General features: G+C 42.2%; 14 pseudogenes; all 14 read left to right on the forward strand.

Moving 5' to 3' along the window:
* The first annotated feature begins 136 nt into the window (after window positions 1-136).
* LOC149590481 (5S ribosomal RNA) lies at window positions 137-255 on the forward strand (annotated as a pseudogene).
* Window positions 256-1,087: 832 nt separating this feature from the next.
* LOC149590482 (5S ribosomal RNA) lies at window positions 1,088-1,206 on the forward strand (annotated as a pseudogene).
* Window positions 1,207-1,341: 135 nt separating this feature from the next.
* LOC149590483 (5S ribosomal RNA) lies at window positions 1,342-1,444 on the forward strand (annotated as a pseudogene).
* Window positions 1,445-1,566: 122 nt separating this feature from the next.
* Window positions 1,567-1,685, forward strand: LOC149590484 (5S ribosomal RNA; annotated as a pseudogene).
* Window positions 1,686-2,976: 1,291 nt separating this feature from the next.
* On the forward strand, window positions 2,977-3,079 carry LOC149590485 (5S ribosomal RNA; annotated as a pseudogene).
* A 122-nt stretch (window positions 3,080-3,201) lies between these two features.
* LOC149590486 (5S ribosomal RNA) lies at window positions 3,202-3,320 on the forward strand (annotated as a pseudogene).
* A 136-nt stretch (window positions 3,321-3,456) lies between these two features.
* LOC149590487 (5S ribosomal RNA) lies at window positions 3,457-3,559 on the forward strand (annotated as a pseudogene).
* Window positions 3,560-4,613: 1,054 nt separating this feature from the next.
* Window positions 4,614-4,732, forward strand: LOC149590488 (5S ribosomal RNA; annotated as a pseudogene).
* An 832-nt stretch (window positions 4,733-5,564) lies between these two features.
* LOC149590489 (5S ribosomal RNA) lies at window positions 5,565-5,683 on the forward strand (annotated as a pseudogene).
* Window positions 5,684-5,818: 135 nt separating this feature from the next.
* LOC149590490 (5S ribosomal RNA) lies at window positions 5,819-5,921 on the forward strand (annotated as a pseudogene).
* Window positions 5,922-6,043: 122 nt separating this feature from the next.
* LOC149590491 (5S ribosomal RNA) lies at window positions 6,044-6,162 on the forward strand (annotated as a pseudogene).
* Window positions 6,163-6,749: 587 nt separating this feature from the next.
* Window positions 6,750-6,868, forward strand: LOC149590492 (5S ribosomal RNA; annotated as a pseudogene).
* A 137-nt stretch (window positions 6,869-7,005) lies between these two features.
* On the forward strand, window positions 7,006-7,108 carry LOC149590493 (5S ribosomal RNA; annotated as a pseudogene).
* An 857-nt stretch (window positions 7,109-7,965) lies between these two features.
* Window positions 7,966-8,068, forward strand: LOC149590494 (5S ribosomal RNA; annotated as a pseudogene).
* Window positions 8,069-16,148: the final 8,080 nt, after the last annotated feature.

Raw genomic sequence — 16,148 nt, forward strand, 5'->3', positions numbered from 1 at the left:
GCGTGCCGTTGGCTTTTTCAATTTTATTTCATCTTTTAAATTCCACCAGATGTGAAAAAAGCAAACATATCTTCTTTTTGATATTGTTTTATAAAGATGAAGGTTAATTAAATTCAAATTATTAAATAGCACTCTCGGCAACGGCCATATCACGCTGAAAACACCGGTTCCCGTCCGATCACCGAAGTTGAGCAGCGTCGAGCGCAGTCAGTACTTGGGAGGGAGACCACTTAGGAACAATGCGTGCCGTTGGCTTTTTCACTTTTTTTCCTCTTTTAAATTCCAATAGATATGAAAAAAGCAAACATGTTATCTTTTTGTTATTGTTTTAACAAGATGAAGGTTAATTTGTCTCTCTTAATTTAAATTCGAATTATTTTCTAGCACTCTCGGTAACGGCCATATCACGCTGAAAACACCGGTTCTTGTCCGATCACCGAAGTTAAGCAGCGTCGAGCGCTGTCAGTACTTGGGAACACTGGGTGCCGTAGGCTTTTTCCTTTTTGTTTCCTCTTTTAAATTCCACCAGATATGAAAAAAGCAAACATACCTTCATTTTGTTATTGTTTTATAAAGATTAAGGTTAATTAAATTCAAATTATTAACTAGCACTCTCAGCAACGGCCTTTTCACGCTGAATACACCGGTTCTCGTCCGATCACCGAAGTTAAGCAGCGTCGAGCGCAGTCAGTACTTGGGAACACTGCGTGCCGTCGGCTTTTTCCTTTTTGTTTCCTCTTTTAAATTCCACCAGATATGAAAAAAGCAAACATATCTTCATTTTGTTATTGTTTTATAAAGATTTAGGTTAATTAAATTCAAATTATTAACTAGCACTCTCGGCAACGGCCATATCACGCTGAATACACCGAGTCTCGTCCGATCACCGAAGTTAAGCAGCGTCGAGCGCAGTCAGTGCTTGGGAGGGAGGCCACATAGGAACACTGCAAGCCGTTAGCTTTTTCACTTTTTTTTGTCATAATAGATATGAAAAAAGCAAACATACTTTCTTTTTGTTATTGTTTTAAAAAGATGAAGGTTAATTTGTCTCACTTAATTTAAATTCGAATTATTAACTAGCACTCTCGGCAACGGCCATATCACGCTGAATACACCGGTTCTCGTCCGATCACCGAAGTTAAGCAGCGTCGAGCGCAGTCAGTGCTTGGGAGGGAGGCCACATAGGAACACTGCAAGCCGTTAGCTTTATCACTTTTTTTGTCTTTTAAATTAAAATAGATATGAAAAAAGCAAACATATTTTCTTTTTGTTATTGTTTTAAATAGATGAAGGTTAATTTGTCTCACTTAATTTAAATTCGAATTATTAACTAGCACTCTCGGCAACGGCCATATCACGCTGAAAACACCGGTTCTTGTCCGATCACCGAAGTTAAGCAGCGTCGAGCGCAGTCAGTACTTGGGAACACTGCGTGCCGTTGGCTTTTTCCTTTTTGTTTCCTCTTTTAAATTCCACCAGATATGAAAAAAGCAAACATATCTTCATTTTGTTATTGTTTTATAAAGATTTAGGTTAATTAAATTCAAATTATTAACTAGCACTCTCGGCAACGGCCATATCACGCTGAATACACCGGTTCCCGTCCGATCACCGAAGTTAAGCAGCGTCGAGCGCAGTCAGTGCTTGGGAGGGAGGCCACATAGGAACACTGCAAGCCGTTAGCTTTTTCACTTTTTTTTGTCTTTTAAATTCCAACAGATATGAAAAAAGCAAACATATTTTCTTTTTGTTATTGTTTTTAAAATGATGAAGATTAATTTGTCTCACTTAATTTAAATTCGAATTATTAACTAGCACTCTCGGCAACGGCCATATCACGCTGAAAACACCGGTTCTTGTCCGATCACCAAAGTTAAGCAGCGTCGAGCGCAGTCAGTACTTGGGAACACTGGGTGCCGTTGGCTTTTTCCTTTTTGTTTCCTCTTTTAAATTCCACCAGATATGAAAAAAGCAAACATATCTTCATTTTGTTATTGTTTTATAAAGATTAAGGTTAATTAAATTCAAATTATTAACTAGCACTCTCGGCAACGGCCTTTTCACGCTGAATACACCGGTTCTCGTCCAATCACCGAAGTTAAGCAGCGTCGAGCGCAGTCAGTACTTGGGAACACTGCGTGCCGTTGGCTTTTTCCTTTTTGTTTTCTCTTTTAATTTCCACCAGATATGCAAAAAGCAAACATATCTTCTTTTTGTTATTGTTTTATAAAGATGAAGGTTAATTAAATTCAAATTATTATCTAGCACTCTCGGCAACGGCCAAATCACGCTGAATACACTGGTTCCTTTCGATCACCGAAGGTTAGCAGCGTTGAGCGCAGTCAGTATTTGGGAAGGAGGCCACTTAGGAACACTGCTTGCCGTTAGCTTTTTCACTTTTTTTTGTCTTTTAAATTCCAATAGATATGAAAAAAGCAAACATATTTTCTTTTTGTTATTGTTTTAAAAAGATGAAGGTTAATTTGTCTCACTTAATTTAAATTCGAATTATTAACTAGCACTCTCGGCAACGGCCAAATCACGCTGAATACACTGAATCTCGTCCGATCACCGAAGTTAAGCAGCGTCGAGCGCAGTCAGTACTTGGGAACACTGGGTGCCGTTGGCTTTTTCCTTTTTGTTTCCTCTTTTAAATTCCACCAGATATGAAAAAAGCAAACATATCTTCATTTTGTTATTGTTTTATAAAGATTAAGGTTAATTAAATTCAAATTATTAACTAGCACTCTCAGCAACGGCCTTTTCACGCTGAATACACCGGTTCTCGTCCGATCACCGAAGTTAAGCAGCGTCGAGCGCAGTCAGTACTTGGGAACACTGCGTGCCGTCGGCTTTTTCCTTTTTGTTTCCTCTTTTAAATTACACCAGATATGAAAAAAGCAAACATATCTTCATTTTGTTATTGTTTTATAAAGATTTAGGTTAATTAAATTCAAATTATAAACTAGCACTCTCGGCAACGGCCATATCACGCTGAAAACACCGGTTCTCGTCCGATCACCGAAGTTAAGCAGCGTCGAGCGCAGTCAGTACTTGGGAACACTGCGTGCCGTCGGCTTTTTCCTTTTTGTTTCCTCTTTTAAATTCCACCAGATATGAAAAAAGCAAACATATCTTCATTTTGTTATTGTTTTATAAAGATTTAGGTTAATTAAATTCAAATTATTAACTAGCACTCTCGGCAACGGCCATATCATGCTGAATACACCGGTTCTCGTCCGATCACCGAAGTTTAACAGCGTCGAGCGCAGTCAGTGCTTGGGAGGGAGGCCACATAGGAACACTGCAAGCCGTTAGCTTTTTCTCTTTTTTTTGTCTTTTAAATTCCAATAGATATGAAAAAAGCAAACATATTTTCTTTTTGTTATTGTTTTAAAAAGATGAAGGTTAATTTGTCTCACTTACTTTAAATTCGAATTATTAACTAGCACTCTCGGCAACGGCCATATCACGCTGAAAACACCGGTTCTCGTCCGATCACCGAAGTTAAGCAGCGTCGAGCGCAGTCAGTACTTGGGAACACTTCGTGCCGTTGGCTTTTTCCTTTTTGTTTCCTCTTTTAAATTCCACCAGATATGAAAAAAGCAAACATATCTTCTTTTTGATATTGTTTTATGAAGATGAAGGTTAATTAAATTCAAATTATTAACTAGCACTTTCGGCAACGGCCATATCACGCTGAAAACACCGGTTCTCGTCCGATCACCGAAGTTAAGCAACGTCGAGCGCAGTCAGCAAAAAAGAGTTCTCAGAAGTATTTATAACGTGAATTGGTTATCACATACAAAAATATTATATGCAAAAAGTAAAACGTTAGACATATTTCAAATTATTAAGTATAATAATCTAATATTTATTCATAAAAATATTAATGGTGTACATAAACTATTTAGTACAACTTCCTCTAACATATTAACAAGAACAAACAATATTTTAGAATGCCACCAATGCAAAACCTCAAAAAAGCTTAACTCAATCTCTTATGCAGGAGTAAAACAATACAACCAAATTTATTTACTTATATGTGATACCAAATCCTTCAATTTAGTTAAAAAAAACTTAAAATACATATACTTAATGGCAGTGTGTAGCCATCTTTGATCTATTTGTTTATTTATTTTTTATTTATATATTTAGTTATTCCTGATTTTAATTGTTTTATTTAAAGAAGAACCATAACTCGTTTATATTTTATATTAAACGAAGTAAAAAAGTCTTGTTTTCCAATAGATATTAAACTATATTCATGTACATGCAAAACTTTATTTTAATTTTAATTTATATTTTTTATGTTCATTCTCTTTTAATGTTCTTTATTTCATTTTGTTGTCCAATTGACGTTAATCTTAAAAAATTTAAGGAGGGCAATAAGTCGCTTGAAGACTTGGTCCCTCCCCATGACCTTTTGTACAAAACTATGACAAATAAACTTTGAAACTTTGAAACTTTGAACACTGCGTGCCGTTGGCTTTTTCAATTTTATTTCATCTTTTAAATTCCACCAGATGTGAAAAAAGCAAACATATCTTCTTTTTGATATTGTTTTATAAAGATGAAGGTTAATTAAATTCAAATTATTAAATAGCACTCTCGGCAACGGCCATATCACGCTGAAAACACCGGTTCCCGTCCGATCACCGAAGTTGAGCAGCGTCGAGCGCAGTCAGTACTTGGGAGGGAGACCACTTAGGAACAATGCGTGCCGTTGGCTTTTTCACTTTTTTTCCTCTTTTAAATTCCAATAGATATGAAAAAAGCAAACATGTTATCTTTTTGTTATTGTTTTAACAAGATGAAGGTTAATTTGTCTCTCTTAATTTAAATTCGAATTATTTTCTAGCACTCTCGGTAACGGCCATATCACGCTGAAAACACCGGTTCTTGTCCGATCACCGAAGTTAAGCAGCGTCGAGCGCTGTCAGTACTTGGGAACACTGGGTGCCGTAGGCTTTTTCCTTTTTGTTTCCTCTTTTAAATTCCACCAGATATGAAAAAAGCAAACATACCTTCATTTTGTTATTGTTTTATAAAGATTAAGGTTAATTAAATTCAAATTATTAACTAGCACTCTCAGCAACGGCCTTTTCACGCTGAATACACCGGTTCTCGTCCGATCACCGAAGTTAAGCAGCGTCGAGCGCAGTCAGTACTTGGGAACACTGCGTGCCGTCGGCTTTTTCCTTTTTGTTTCCTCTTTTAAATTCCACCAGATATGAAAAAAGCAAACATATCTTCATTTTGTTATTGTTTTATAAAGATTTAGGTTAATTAAATTCAAATTATTAACTAGCACTCTCGGCAACGGCCATATCACGCTGAATACACCGAGTCTCGTCCGATCACCGAAGTTAAGCAGCGTCGAGCGCAGTCAGTGCTTGGGAGGGAGGCCACATAGGAACACTGCAAGCCGTTAGCTTTTTCACTTTTTTTTGTCATAATAGATATGAAAAAAGCAAACATACTTTCTTTTTGTTATTGTTTTAAAAAGATGAAGGTTAATTTGTCTCACTTAATTTAAATTCGAATTATTAACTAGCACTCTCGGCAACGGCCATATCACGCTGAATACACCGGTTCTCGTCCGATCACCGAAGTTAAGCAGCGTCGAGCGCAGTCAGTGCTTGGGAGGGAGGCCACATAGGAACACTGCAAGCCGTTAGCTTTATCACTTTTTTTGTCTTTTAAATTAAAATAGATATGAAAAAAGCAAACATATTTTCTTTTTGTTATTGTTTTAAATAGATGAAGGTTAATTTGTCTCACTTAATTTAAATTCGAATTATTAACTAGCACTCTCGGCAACGGCCATATCACGCTGAAAACACCGGTTCTTGTCCGATCACCGAAGTTAAGCAGCGTCGAGCGCAGTCAGTACTTGGGAACACTGCGTGCCGTTGGCTTTTTCCTTTTTGTTTCCTCTTTTAAATTCCACCAGATATGAAAAAAGCAAACATATCTTCATTTTGTTATTGTTTTATAAAGATTTAGGTTAATTAAATTCAAATTATTAACTAGCACTCTCGGCAACGGCCATATCACGCTGAATACACCGGTTCCCGTCCGATCACCGAAGTTAAGCAGCGTCGAGCGCAGTCAGTGCTTGGGAGGGAGGCCACATAGGAACACTGCAAGCCGTTAGCTTTTTCACTTTTTTTTGTCTTTTAAATTCCAACAGATATGAAAAAAGCAAACATATTTTCTTTTTGTTATTGTTTTTAAAATGATGAAGATTAATTTGTCTCACTTAATTTAAATTCGAATTATTAACTAGCACTCTCGGCAACGGCCATATCACGCTGAAAACACCGGTTCTTGTCCGATCACCAAAGTTAAGCAGCGTCGAGCGCAGTCAGTACTTGGGAACACTGGGTGCCGTTGGCTTTTTCCTTTTTGTTTCCTCTTTTAAATTCCACCAGATATGAAAAAAGCAAACATATCTTCATTTTGTTATTGTTTTATAAAGATTAAGGTTAATTAAATTCAAATTATTAACTAGCACTCTCGGCAACGGCCTTTTCACGCTGAATACACCGGTTCTCGTCCAATCACCGAAGTTAAGCAGCGTCGAGCGCAGTCAGTACTTGGGAACACTGCGTGCCGTTGGCTTTTTCCTTTTTGTTTCCACTTTTAAATTCCACCAGATATGAAAAAAGCAAACATATCTTCATTTTGTTATTGTTTTATAAAGATTTAGGTTAATTAAATTCAAATTATTAACTAGCACTCTCGGCAACGGCCATATCACGCTGAATACACCGGTTCCCGTCCGATCACCGAAGTTAAGCAGCGTCGAGCGCAGTCAGTGCTTGGGAGGGAGGCCACATAGGAACACTGCAAGCCGTTAGCTTTTTCACTTTTTTTTGTCTTTTAAATTCCAACAGATATGAAAAAAGCAAACATATTTTCTTTTTGTTATTGTTTTTAAAATGATGAAGATTAATTTGTCTCACTTAATTTAAATTCGAATTATTAACTAGCACTCTCGGCAACGGCCATATCACGCTGAAAACACCGGTTCTTGTCCGATCACCGAAGTTAAGCAGCGTCGAGCGCAGTCAGTACTTGGGAACACTGGGTGCCGTTGGCTTTTTCCTTTTTGTTTCCTCTTTTAAATTCCACCAGATATGAAAAAAGCAAACATATCTTCATTTTGTTATTGTTTTATAAAGATTAAGGTTAATTAAATTCGAATTATTAACTAGCACTCTCGGCAACGGCCTTTTCACGCTGAATACACCGGTTCTCGTCCAATCACCGAAGTTAAGCAGCGTCGAGCGCAGTCAGTACTTGGGAACACTGCGTGCCGTTGGCTTTTTCCTTTTTGTTTTCTCTTTTAATTTCCACCAGATATGCAAAAAGCAAACATATCTTCTTTTTGTTATTGTTTTATAAAGATGAAGGTTAATTAAATTCAAATTATTATCTAGCACTCACGGCAACGGCCAAATCACGCTGAATACACTGGTTCTCTTCCGATCACCGAAGGTTAGCAGCGTTGAGCGCAGTCAGTATTTGGGAAGGAGGCCACTTAGGAACACTGCTTGCCGTTAGCTTTTTCACTTTTTTTTGTCTTTTAAATTCCAATAGATATGAAAAAAGCAAACATATTTTCTTTTTGTTATTGTTTTAAAAAGATGAAGGTTAATTTGTCTCACTTAATTTAAATTCGAATTATTAACTAGCACTCTCGGCAACGGCCAAATCACGCTGAATACACTGAATCTCGTCCGATCACCGAAGTTAAGCAGCGTCGAGCGCAGTCAGTGCTTGGGAGGGAGGCCACATAGGAACACTGCAAGCCGTTAGCTTTTTCACTTTTTTTTGTCTTTTAAATTCCAATAGATATGAAAAAAGCAAACATATTTTCTTTTTGTTATTGTTTTAAAAAGATGAAGGTTAATTTGTCTCACTTAATTTAAATTCGAATTATTAACTAGCACTCTCGGCAACGGCCATATCACGCTGAAAACACCGGTTCTTGTCCGATCACCGAAGTTAAGCAGCGTCGAGCGCAGTCAGTACTTGGGAACACTGGGTGCCGTTGGCTTTTTCCTTTTTGTTTCCTCTTTTAAATTCCACCAGATATGAAAAAAGCAAACATATCTTCATTTTGTTATTGTTTTATAAAGATTAAGGTTAATTAAATTCAAATTATTAACTAGCACTCTCGGCAACGGCCTTTTCACGCTGAATACACCGGTTCTCGTCCAATCACCGAAGTTAAGCAGCGTCGAGCGCAGTCAGTACTTGGGAACACTGCGTGCCGTTGGCTTTTTCCTTTTTGTTTCCACTTTTAAATTCCACCAGATATGAAAACACATTTAACAAAATTAAATGGTTGTCAGGTATTGTGGAAAAATTATGACTTTTCACGCTACATCAGAGACCCCACAACACCTCTCCCGGGTGGGCTCGAACCACCAGACTTTCGGTTAACAGCTGAACGCGCTAAAAAATGCGCCACGGAAGCCCAAAAATTAAATGTTCGTCAGGTATTGTGGAAAAACTCTGACCTTTTACGTTACATTTGAGACCCCACAACACCTCTCTCGGGTGGGCTCGAACCACCAACCTTTCGGTTAACAGCTGAACGCGCTAACCATTGCGCCACGGAAGCCCAAAAATTAAATGTTCGTCAGGTATTGTGGAAAAGATCTGACTTTTTACGTTACACTTGAGATCCCATAACACCGCTTCCGGGTGGGCTCGAACCACCAATCTATTGGTTAACAGCCGAGCGCGCTAACCATTGAGCCACGGAAGCTCAGAAATTAAATGGTTGTCAGGTATTGTGGAAAAGTTATGACTTTTCACGCTACATCTGAGACCCCACAACACCTCTCCCGGGTGGGCTCGAACCACCAACCTTTCGGTTAACAGCTAAACGCGCTAAAAAATGCGTCACGGAAGCCCAAAAATTAAATTTTCGTCTGGTATTGTGGAAAAACTCTGACTTTTTACGTTACATTTGAGATCCCATAACACCGCTCCCGGGTGGGCTCGAACCACCAACCTATTGGATAACAGCCGAACGCGCTAACCATTGAGCCACGGAAGCTCAGAAATTGAATGGTTGTCAGGTATTGTGGAAAAACTCTGACTTTTTACGTTACATTTGAGATCCCATAACACCGCTCCCGGGTGGGCTCGAACCACCAACCTTTCGGTTAACAGCCGAACGCGCAATCCATTGCGCCACGGAAGCCCAAAAAATAAATGTTCGTTAGGTATTGTGGAAAAACTCTGACTTTTTACGTTACATTTGAGATCCCATAACACCGCTCCCGTGTGGCTCGAACCACCAACCTTTCGGTTAGCAGCCGAACGCGCTATCCATTGCGCCACGGAAGCCCAAAAAATAAATGTTCGTCAGGTATTGTGGAAAAACTTTGCCTTTTTACGTTACATTTGAGACTTCACAACACCGCTCCCGGGTGGGCTCGAACCACCAACCTATTGGTTAACAGCCGAACGCGCTAACCATTGAGCCACGGATGCTCAGAAATTGAATGGTTGTCAGGTATTGTGGAAAAACTCTGACTTTTTACGTTACATTTGAGATCCCATAACTCCGCTCCCGGGTGGGCTCGAACCACCAACCTTTCGGTTAACAGCCGCACGCGCTAACCATTGCGCCACGGAAGCCCAAACAATAAATGGTCGTCAGGTATTGTGGAAAAACTCTGACTTTTTACGTTACATTTGAGATCCCATAACACCGCTACCGGGTGGGCTCGAACCACCAACCTATTGGTTAACAGCCGAACGCGCTAACCATTGAGCCACGGAAGCTCAGAAATTAAATGGTTGTCAGGTATTGTGGAAAAGTTATGACTTTTCACGCTACATCTGAGACCCCACAACAACTCTCGCGGGTGGGCTCGAACCACCAACCTTTCGGTTAACAGCTGAACGCGCTAAAAAATGCGCCACGGAAGCCCAGAAATTAAATGGTTGTCAGGTATTGTGGAAAAGTTATGACTTTTCACGCTACATCTGAGACCCCACAACACCTCTCGCGGGTGGGCTCGAACCACCAACCTTTCGGTTAACAGCTGAACGCGCTAAAAAATGCGCCACGGAAGCCCAAACAATAAATGGTCGTCAGGTATTGTGGAAAAACTTTGCCTTTTTACGTTACATTTGAGACTTCACAACACCGCTCCCGTGTGGGCTCGAACCACCAACCTTTCGATTAACAGCCGAACGCGCTATCCATTGCGCCACGGAAGCCCGAAAAATAAATGTTCGTCAGGTATTGTGGAAAAACTTTGCCTTTTTACGTTACATTTGAGAATTCACAATACCGCTCCCGGGTGGGCTCGAACCACCGACCTTTCGGTTAACAGCCGAACGCACTAACCATTGCGCCACGGAAGCCCAAAAATTAAATGTTCGTCAGGTATTGTGGAAAAACTCTGACTTTTACGTTACATTTGAGATCCCATAACACCGCTACCGGGTGGGCTCGAACCACCAATCTATTGGTTAAGAGCCTAGCGCGCTAACCATTGAGCCACGGAAGCTCAGAAATTAAATGGTTGTCAGGTATTGTGGAAAAGTTATGACTTTTCACGCTACATCTGAGACCCCACAACACCTCTCCCGGGTGGGCTCGAACCACCAACCTTTCGGTTAACAGCTGAACGCGCTAAAAAATGCGCCACGGAAGCCCAAAAATTAAATGTTCGTCAGGTATTGTGGAAAAACTCTGACTTTTTACGTTACATTTGAGACCCCACAAGACCTCTCTCGGGTGGGCTCGAACCACCAACCTTTCGGTTAACAGCTGAACGCGCTAACCATTGCGCCACGGAAGCCCAAAAATTAAATGTTCGTCAGGTATTGTGGAAAAGATCTGACTTTTTACGTTACACTTGAGATCCCATAACACCGCTTCCGGGTGGGCTCGAACCACCAATCTATTGGTTAACAGCCGAGCGCGCTAACCATTGAGCCACGGAAGCTCAGAAATTAAATGGTTGTCAGGTATTGTGGAAAAGTTATGACTTTTCACGCTACATCTGAGACCCCACAACACCTCTCCCGGGTGGGCTCGAACCACCAACCTTTCGGTTAACAGCTAAACGCGCTAAAAAATGCGTCACGGAAGCCCAAAAATTAAATTTTCGTCAGGTATTGTGGAAAAACTCTGACTTTTTACGTTACATTTGAGACCCCACAACACCTCTCCCGGGTGGGCTCGAACCACCAACCTTTCGGTTAACAGCTGAACGCTCTAACCATTGCGCCAAGGAAGCCCATATATTAAATGTTCGTCAGGTATTGTGGAAAAACTCTGACTTTTTACGTTACATTTGAGATCCCATAACACCGCTCCCGGGTGGGCTCGAACCACCAACCTATTGGATAACAGCCGAACGCGCTAACCATTGAGCCACGGAAGCTCAGAAATTGAATGGTTGTCAGGTATTGTGGAAAAACTCTGACTTTTTACGTTACATTTGAGATCCCATAACACCGCTCCCGGGTGGGCTCGAACCACCAACCTTTCGGTTAACAGCCGAACGCGCAATCCATTGCGCCACGGAAGCCCAAAAAATAAATGTTCGTTAGGTATTGTGGAAAAACTCTGACTTTTTACGTTACATTTGAGATCCCATAACACCGCTCCCGTGTGGCTCGAACCACCAACCTGTCGGTTAGCAGCCGAACGCGCTATCCATTGCGCCACGGAAGCCCAAAAAATAAATGTTCGTCAGGTATTGTGGAAAAACTTTGCCTTTTTACGTTACATTTGAGACTTCACAACACCGCTCCCGGGTGGGCTCGAACCACCAACCTATTGGTTAACAGCCGAACGCGCTAACCATTGAGCCACGGATGCTCAGAAATTGAATGGTTGTCAGGTATTGTGGAAAAACTCTGACTTTTTACGTTACATTTGAGATCCCATAACTCCGCTCCCGGGTGGGCTCGAACCACCAACCTTTCGGTTAACAGCCGCACGCGCTAACCATTGCGCCACGGAAGCCCAAACAATAAATGGTCGTCAGGTATTGTGGAAAAACTCTGACTTTTTACGTTACATTTGAGATCCCATAACACCGCTACCGGGTGGGCTCGAACCACCAACCTATTGGTTAACAGCCGAACGCGCTAACCATTGAGCCACGGAAGCTCAGAAATTAAATGGTTGTCAGGTATTGTGGAAAAGTTATGACTTTTCACGCTACATCTGAGACCCCACAACACCTCTCGCGGGTGGGCTCGAACCACCAACCTTTCGGTTAACAGCTGAACGCGCTAAAAAATGCGCCACGGAAGCCCAGAAATTAAATGGTTGTCAGGTATTGTGGAAAAGTTATGACTTTTCACGCTACATCTGAGACCCCACAACACCTCTCGCGGGTGGGCTCGAACCACCAACCTTTCGGTTAACAGCTGAACGCGCTAAAAAATGCGCCACGGAAGCCCAAAAATTAAATGTTCGTCAGGTATTGTGGAAAAACTCTGACTTTTCACGTTACATTTGAGACCCCACAACACCTCTCCCGGGTGGGCTCGAACCACCAACCTTTCGGTTAACAGCTGAACGCGCTAACCATTGCGCCACGGAAGCACAAAAATTAAATGTTCGTCAGGTATTGTGGAAAAGATCTGACTTTTTACGTTACATTTGAGATCCCATAACACCGCTCCCGGGTGGGCTCGAACCACCAACCTATTGGATAACAGCCGAACGCGCTAACCATTGAGCCACGGAAGCTCAGAAATTGAATGGTTGTCAGGTATTGTGGAAAAACTCTGACTTTTTACGTTACACTTGAGATCCCATAACACCGCTTCCGGGTGGGCTCGAACCACCAATCTATTGGTTAACAGCCGAGCGCGCTAACCATTGAGCCACGGAAGCTCAGAAATTAAATGGTTGTCAGGTATTGTGGAAAAGTTATGACTTTTCACGCTACATCTGAGACCCCACAACACCTCTCCCGGGTGGGCTCGAACCACCAACCTTTCGGTTAACAGCTAAACGCGCTAAAAAATGCGTCACGGAAGCCCAAAAATTAAATGTTCGTCAGGTATTGTGGAAAAACTCTGACTTTTTACGTTACATTTGAGACCCCACAACACCTCTCCCGGGTGGGCTCGAACCACCAACCTTTCGGTTAACAGCTGAACGCGCTAACCATTGCGCCAAGGAAGCCCATATATTAAATGTTCGTCAGGTATTGTGGAAAAACTCTGACTTTTTACGTTACATTTGAGATCCCATAACACCGCTCCCGGGTGGGCTCGAACCACCAACCTATTGGATAACAGCCGAACGCGCTAACCATTGAGCCACGGAAGCTCAGAAATTGAATGGTTGTCAGGTATTGTGGAAAAACTCTGACTTTTTACGTTACACTTGAGATCCCATAACACCGCTTCCGGGTGGGCTCGAACAACCAACCTTTCGGTTAACAGCTGAATGCGCTAACCATTGCGCCACGGAAGCCCAAAAATTAAATGTTCGTTAGGTATTGTGGAAAAACTCTGACTTTTCACGTTACATTTGAGACCCCACAACACCTCTCCCGGGTGGGCTCGAACAACCAACCTTTCGGTTAACAGCCGAACGCGCAATTCATTGCGCCACGGAAGCCCAAAAAATAAATGTTCGTTAGGTATTGTGGAAAAACTCTGACTTTTTACGTTATATTTGAGACCCCACAACACCTCTCGCGGGTGGGCTCGAACCACCAACCTTTCGGTTAACAGCTGAACGCGCTAAAAAATGCGCCACGGAAGCCCAAAAATTAAATGTTCGTCAGGTATTGTGGAAAAACTCTGACTTTTCACGTTACATTTGAGACCCCACAACACCTCTCCCGGGTGGGCTCGAACCACCAACCTTTCGGTTAACAGCTGAACGCGCTAACCATTGCGCCACGGAAGCACAAAAATTAAATGTTCGTCAGGTATTGTGGAAAAACTCTGACTTTTTACGTTACATTTGAGATCCCATAACACCGCTCCCGGGTGGGCTCGAACCACCAACCTATTGGATAACAGCCGAACGCGCTAACCATTGAGCCACGGAAGCTCAGAAATTGAATGGTTGTCAGGTATTGTGGAAAAACTCTGACTTTTTACGTTACACTTGAGATCCCATAACACCGCTTCCGGGTGGGCTCGAACAATCAACCTTTCGGTTAACAGCTGAATGCGCTAACCATTGCGCCACGGAAGCCCAAAAATTGAATGTTCGTTAGGTATTGTGGAAAAACTCTGACTTTTTACGTTACATTTGAGATCCCATAACACCGCTCCCGTGTGGGCTCGAACCACCAACCTTTCGGTTAACAGCCGAACGCGCAATCCATTGCGCCACAGAAGCCCAAAAAATAAATGTTCGTTAGGTATTGTGGAAAAACTCTGACTTTTTACGTTACATTTAGATCCCATAACAACGCTCCCGTGTGGGCTCGAACCACCAACCTTTCGATTAACAGCCGAACGCGCTATCCATTGCGCCACGGAAGCCCGAAAAATAAATGTTCGTCAGTTATTGTGGAAAAACTTTGCCTTTTTACGTTACATTTGAGACTTCACAATACCGCTCCCGGGTGGGCTCGAACCACCGACCTTTCGGTTAACAGCCGAACGCACTAACCATTGCGCCACGGAAGCCCAAAAATTAAATGTTCGTCAGGTATTGTGGAAAAACTCTGACTTTTACGTTACATTTGAGATCCCATAACACCGCTACCGGGTGGGCTCGAACCACCAATCTATTGGTTAACAGCCTAGCGCGCTAACAATTGAGCCACGGAAGCTCAGAAATTAAATGGTTGTCAGGTATTGTGGAAAAGTTATGACTTTTCACGCTACATCTGAGACCCCACAACACCTCTCCCGGGTGGGCTCGAACCACCAACCTTTCGGTTAACAGCTGAACGCGCTAAAAAATGCGCCACGGAAGCCCAAAAATTAAATGTTCGTCAGGTATTGTGGAAAAACTCTGACTTTTTACGTTACATTTGAGACCCCACAACACCTCTCTCGGGTGGGCTCGAACCACCAACCTTTCGGTTAACAGCTGAACGCGCTAACCATTGCGCCACGGAAGCCCAAACATTAAATGTTCGTCAGGTATTGTGGAAAAGATCTGACTTTTTACGTTACATTTGAGATCCCATAACACCGCTCCCGGGTGGGCTCGAACCACCAACCTATTGGATAACAGCCGAACGCGCTAACCATTGAGCCACGGAAGCTCAGAAATTGAATGGTTGTCAGGTATTGTGGAAAAACTCTGACTTTTTACGTTACACTTGAGATCCCATAACACCGCTTCCGGGTGGGCTCGAACCACCAATCTATTGGTTAACAGCCGAGCGCGCTAACCATTGAGCCACGGAAGCTCAGAAATTAAATGGTTGTCAGGTATTGTGGAAAAGTTATGACTTTTCACGCTACATCTGAGACCCCACAACACCTCTCCCGGGTGGGCTCGAACCACCAACCTTTCGGTTAACAGCTAAACGCGCTAAAATTGCGTCACGGAAGCCCAAAAATTAAATGTTCGTCAGGTATTGTGGAAAAACTCTGACTTTTTACGTTACATTTGAGATCCCATAACACCGCTCCCGGGTGGGCTCGAACCACCAACCTATTGGATAACAGCCGAACGCGCTAGCCATTGAGCCACGGAAGCTCAGAAATTGAATGGTTGTCAGGTATTGTGGAAAAACTCTGACTTTTTACGTTACACTTGAGATCCCATAACACCGCTTCCGGGTGGGCTCGAACCACCAATCTATTGGTTAACAGCCGAGCGCGCTAACCATTGAGCCACGGAAGCTCAGAAATTAAATGGTTGTCAGGTATTGTGGAAAAGTTATGACTTTTCACGCTACATCTGAGACCCCACAACACCTCTCCCGGGTGGCCTCGAACCACCAACCTTTCGGTTAACAGCTAAACGCGCTAAAAAATGCGTCACGGAAGCCCAAAAATTAAATGTTCGTCAGGTATTGTGGAAAAACTCTGACTTTTTACGTTACATTTGAGACCCCACAACACCTCTCCCGGGTGGGCTCGAACCACCAACCTTTCGGTTAACAGCTGAACGCGCTAACCATTGCGCCAAGGAAGCCCATATATTAAATGTTCGT

Source organism: Phalangium opilio, unplaced genomic scaffold (assembly GCF_054372755.1).
Source record: "Phalangium opilio isolate 3A_F unplaced genomic scaffold, DU_Popi_V2 ptg000505l_1, whole genome shotgun sequence".
Classification (NCBI taxonomy): Eukaryota; Metazoa; Arthropoda; class Arachnida; order Opiliones; family Phalangiidae; genus Phalangium; species Phalangium opilio.